Below are 6,000 nucleotides of genomic sequence, written 5' to 3'. Positions count from 1 at the left end.
TCTCATTATAAGTTTCATTAAAGAATTTGTATCATATGTTTAGTTTCTGTGTCACTCAGTGTGTTAAGTTTATGTAATATATGGTTAATCGTTTAAGTCTTGCCGTTGGATAGCAGTCTAAGTTGCAGTTTTTACTTTCTCCCTTTATATAAGTAGCAACTGTTCTATATTCTTTCCATAGCACTTGTTCATGATTAGCATTAAACTGCAGGCTTAGGTATTCCAAGTAGCTCAGGAAATTTCGAGATATCTCCTCCTAAAGCGACATTAATAGGTACATGACAATTTAGTTTAGTCTGTGCATGATAGTCCAATTTCCCATTTTTTGTAACATGTAAAGAAATAAAATACAGTAGAAGTTTTAGCCGGTATCCCAATGGGGGCGCGGTAGCATGGTCAGTAAGATGCTGGCCTGCTGATCAGGAGGACCCGGGTTCAAGTCCCGGTGTGATAGAGGTTTCTTTAAAATGTGGCTGAGGGAAGTTTGCGTAGCAGGCTTTCCTTAAAACCACAAGGCCCCTTACTTACAATTCAGCTAACACACACCAAGACACTTACACACACTACTACACACATCAAGACACACACACACATTACTACATACATAAACACGTCAAGACACACACACAAGACACGTACATAGCCACAGCCACCACACAGTAGACACACCACACACACACAAGACACGTACATAGCCACAGCCACCACACAGTAGACACACCACACACACACACACACACACAGAGGGTGGGACAGACACACCACACACACACACACACAGGGTGCACCGACAGACACACCACAGGCAGACAGAGAGGGACATATACAAAACACAGGGAGTGAGAGAGGAGGGGGTTTTATTAAAAAGTCCAATTTTGGTATACCTCCTGTGGCAAAATTGATATAGCCCCCCTTTAATATTTTTTGGATATTTTCATTTAGTGCCCCCCAGGCCCCAGACCCACTCGGCTGAACCAAATTGTCTGGCGTCAGCTGGAACATGATATACCAGAGTTATGCCGGTCATGTGGGGGTTAATGGTGACAGTGTAGTAACTGTCAGGCTCCTATGACTTACTCAGCCGAACAAAATCGTCTGTCAGCTGGAATGGAACACTAGAGTTAAGAATCTTAACCCTCTGGTGCTTGGGACAACTCTAGTACCCCATTTCAGCTGACTCAGACGATTTTATTCGACTGAGTGAGTCATAGGAGCCTGACAGTGTCAATACCGTCACCATTAACCCCCTCACGACCGACATAACTCTAGCATCATGTTCTAGCTGACGCCAGACAATTTGGTTCAGCCGAGACAGGATCCTAGGATCCTGAGAGATACTATAACATCACAAACAAAATACAAAATGCCTTCCCTCCATCCTGAACGTACTATACTTCATTTACATTAAGTAAGCTCGTATTTTCGTATTTTTGCAGCTTATTTCATGTATTTTAGTTAAAAGAAAAAAAATACTACGAGCCGGTGAATAAAACACACACTTGTTTCGGTGGACACTGCCACCATCTTCAGTGGTCAAGATAGTGAGAGGGAGTGACATACTGATTAAACAAGGGTTCCTTTTTATGCCTGTGTGTGTGTGAAAGGGTGGGGTAAAGGTGAGGTGGGGTGGGGTAGATTGTAAGCGGGGATTAACCCAAGGGGGATTTTGGGGGGGACATTACCGGACAGGTCAGGTGTAATTCCTATCTGACCTTACCTGTGTCATAGCAGGAAGGGACTACGACACAGGTAAGGTCAGATAGGAATTACACCTGACCTGTCCGGTAATGTCCCCCCCAAAATCCCCCTTGGGTTAATCCCCGCGTACCATCTACCCCACCCCACCTCACCTTTACCCCACCCTTTCACACACACACAGGCATAAAAAGGAACCCTTGTAGAGTCAGTATGTCACTCCCTCTCACTATCTTGACCACTGAAGATGGTGGCAGTGTCCACCGAAACTGTTTGGTAATTATATTCTTCGTCTACAAGTGTGGGTTTTATTCACCGTCTTTGATTATCACGCAAGAGTGATTCATCCAGCCAATACTACGAGCTCTGTATCTTTTCATAGCCCTTCTTCGTGACTAGCATCGTATTCTAGTTATCTATAGTTACAACTGAGCATTCAAGTTGGAGGGATCACAACTTTAAGCAATTACAGTAAACAAACAAACAAAAAGCAAGTGTCGTCCTCTTGACCTCTCGTCTTCGCAGGAATGCAGCGGTGGCGCCATCTTGTGCGTGGAATGCGTGAAGTGCAGGCTCTTGAGTGGAAGGAGCACGGAGCCACGGGAGACTTAATAATATTCGCTAGTCAGCCAGTCTAGAAGCCTGGGACATTTGCCTGAAATAATAATAATAATAATAGAAATAACAACAAAACCGATCATATACATAATTCAATATCTTAGTCACTCGATCTGTCCATTCCGCCCCTTCAGTACGAGGACGCATTTCTGTAAGCTATTTTTTTCTAACATGGGAGGTTCGATACGTTTGATTGAGCCTATCCATAAGACTCCTAAAGCTGAGTAAATGCCTCTGAAAGTTGCAAAATATAAAATATAAAACGTCTATATGATATAAAAACCTTTGTTCACCTCCGGGACTCGATCTGGGTCGGTTTTGGCAGGGTGGGGTAGGATTGGGTCGGTTTTGGCAGGGTGGGGTAGCGTTGGGTCGGTTTTGGCCGGGTGGGGCAGGATTGAGTCTTTTTTGGCAGGGTGGGGTAGGATTGGGTCGGTTTTTGGCAGGGTGGAAAAGGATTGGTCGGGTTTGGCAGGGTGGAGTAGGACTGGGTTGGTTTTGGCAGGGTGGGGTAGGATTGTGTCTGTCTTGACAGGGTGGGGTAAGGTAGGGTTGGTTTTGGCAGTATGGGGTAGGGATGGGTCGAGTTGCGTTTGGGAGGGTAGGATAGGTTATGGCAGGGTAAGATAGGGCTGGGTGGTGGTGGACTGGGTAGGGTAAGGCTGGGTAGGGTAGTGTAGGGCTGGGTAGGGTAGGGTAGGCTGAATCAGGGTAGTGTAGGGTACAGAAGAGAGGTGGGTATAACTGCCGTTTAGTTCCGTCATATCCAACGCCTATTTCACTCAGTTATACTACACTGTCTCATCAAATTTGGGGCGATCTTCTCTACGATTTTTGTTCTTCTCCGCTTAGTTCAGTCTTTTAGTTCATTCATGACCCTTGGCTTTCCTTTTCATTTTTTTTTATGTGGTGGAGCGCAGGTGCACGGGGCTAGACCACCATTAGTCCAGAATATTAAAGGGTAGGCCACCAAGCTACGCCCTGGTAACGTCTACACGTCAAAACATCTGTCCACCTCTGGGACTTGAACCGCGGAGCGCTGGACACAGAGCTCTCGGTTTGCGGATGTCACTTTTACTCTTTGCTAGCTTCTGACGATATCCTACAGCTTAAGAAAACCCTCTTAGGATGACGGGACAGAATCATTTAATCTTTCAAGCCGAGAACAACTTATTTACATTGTCCTAGCTGACCGCATGATTTTATTCAGCTTAGGAGATCCCCTGATAGAGATGGGGTTGATGATGGCAGTATTTAACCCTTCCAGTTCGAAATTTCTCTCTACTGTAGAGGTGAAGAAAATCATCCGAAGGTAGAGAGAAGAAAACAGGAAAAGTAATGTAGTGGTGAAAGGGCTGTACAGGGAGGGTAGGTTAAAGTAGGGTAGAGTTGGGTCGGCAATGGCAGGGTAGGGTAGGGTAGGCTGAGGTAGGCTAGTGTAGGGTTGAGAAGAGTAGGGTAGGGTAAATTGAACTGAATAAGTATATACAATAAAATCTGGCGATACAACAACCAGGGTCATATGCCGCCGGACGACAACGAGAATAAAAGCACTCGAAAAGATGAAATACACACACACACACACACACACACACAAACAAAATACAATTCATAATTAAAACAAGAAAAACACTAAGAACACTAAAACCACTGTATACTAAATTTTACACGGTAGTGCAGCTGCCTACACCAAGGAAAGGTTTCCCCCTCCACCACAACAAGCATCCTCTCCAAGTACCAACAGAAGACTACAATCCCTCTCCTGCCCGGTGCTCAGAGAGGTAACGATGGCGCAATTCCCCAACATTGGACACCATCAGCAAAAGCCGAAGAGTCAGGGGGACGAAGCATTCCACACAGAAAGTAGGGGGAGAGTCCTCCATTAAAAATCAATGAGAGAACCAGGAAGGGCCCATTCGGAGCCAGCATAAAGCCGTCTCCCACCTGCATTCAGACCTCGGCAAATGAAGGGGGTCGTTTACCAACAAATATCACACATTTTGTTGGCCCCCACCGCATCCCACCTACTCTGCCAGTGGGAGCAAACAGTGAGTGGTTAGATGAATATCACTGAGCGAGGCAGGGGAGAGGTGAGGATGGGCGAGAGGCAGCAGCCTTTGCCAGAGCGTCAGCATGCTCATTGCCCACATTGGTACAAAACCACAAAGCACTCCCTAGCAAGCACAGCCATTCTAAAACACTGTAGACAACAAAAGAGGATTGGACGGGAAAACACAAAATGGAGATCGGCAGAGTCGCTAAAAACTGTATAACAAACAGGAGGGAAGCTAAATATCAATTTAACTGCGAGTAAAATAGCAGTAAGTTCTGCGATAAAAGTATATACGATGGGGGGAAGACTCCTACCACGAATGAAATCGGGAAATATAACACCCAAGCCTGTCCCCTCACGGGATTTCAATCCATCAGTACATACGAGAATCGAGACACTGTGAGAGGAAGCATGTTCTAAAAATATAGCAAAGAGCCGCCTGTGAGGAAAGAAAGGCCTCTCTCTCAGGAAAGTAAACACACGGTTGCACCCCTGAGAGGAGCCAGGGAGCCATCCTTGGTACACGCACAGGACAAACAAGAAAGGTTGGAACATCCACATCCCCCATGGCAGCCTTCATCCTGTACCCAAACGGATGTGGATAGCGAGGATACGGCGAGGCAGACACTGTCTCCGGAACAGAGCCAACAAAATCTTCCTGAACTTTAGCAAAGACGGTGACACTAAGGACACTAGTTTGAGGCACTCCCTCCTCTTGAGGATATGAGGGAAACAAGGTGGCACCAATACGGAAAAATTCCATAATCAGTAAAGGCAACCTACCACGCAAACCAAGATGGTGACCTGCAATACCTGGCTTGTGAAACGGTAGGACAACAGCCCCCCGCCAAGAAGCAGGAGTGGACGAATCTCTCCAAATTCTATTTATAAGACTCAGGAGGAAGGACACTGCTTCATCATCCAGGTACATCAGCACTGCATGGGGAATATTATCGACTCCGGAGAAGTGTCATGACAGGGAAAGGGCAGACCAAAGTTTACACCAAGACAAAGGAATGTTGTAAGTCTCTCCGCCCCCAGAACGGATGTCCAACACCTTAATCTCCTCCACCTCCCTAAGCCTGGCAAAAACCGAAGAACGAGTATCCCTACAGGAGACCTCAGCGGTAGGATAGGGTAGGGAACGCTAGGGCAGGGTAGGCTGGGGTAGGGCAGGGTAGGGCAGAGAAAAGTAGGTTAGGATGGGTTGGTTTAGGCTAAAGTAGGACAGAATAGGAGAGGGGTAGAATGTGCCTAGTCCAGGAACGAAAAATATATCAGTTATCCATGTAACTAGCGTTTTCTATTTCGGTAGATTATTTTCTTGTCTGCCTAAAGAATCGTGATGTACGAACAATGAGATTAGATATCGAAACTGTAAGATGCGAATTAGTTACAAAGACGGTATTTTGTTTTGGCTAAAGTTACATCGATACGTTCAGCTAAGAGCAACTCGGCAGAACTGAACAGCATATGACGTGCTAGATGAACGCTGTGACCGGAAAATAAATATACATGTATATATACTTCAGCATACAGTAAGCGATTTTATGTTAACTGAAGAGAAGCCACCACAGCTAATGGGTTAAGTTTACACACACACACACACACACACACACACACACACACACACA

At 45.8% G+C, this 6,000-nt stretch overlaps 1 long non-coding RNA gene across 1 annotated transcript in view; it reads right to left on the bottom strand.

Annotated features, from left to right (window-relative positions):
• Positions 1-2,101: 2,101 nt before the first annotated feature.
• The window catches only part of LOC145390114 (uncharacterized), a 78,695-nt gene continuing 74,796 nt past the window's right edge, over positions 2,102-6,000 (bottom strand). The window contains exon 3 of the long non-coding RNA XR_013895570.1: positions 2,102-2,350. This is a non-coding gene — a long non-coding RNA (uncharacterized LOC145390114). The remainder of the gene's footprint in view (positions 2,351-6,000) is intronic.

This window comes from Coenobita brevimanus, unplaced genomic scaffold (genome assembly GCF_032717465.1).
Source record: "Coenobita brevimanus isolate Jiangsu-jjx unplaced genomic scaffold, ASM3271746v2 jjx.HiC_scaffold_2859, whole genome shotgun sequence".
NCBI lineage: Eukaryota > Metazoa > Arthropoda > Malacostraca > Decapoda > Coenobitidae > Coenobita > Coenobita brevimanus.
Note: the sequence above shows the minus strand (reverse complement) of the source record. Positions and strands in the feature narration are given on the sequence as shown.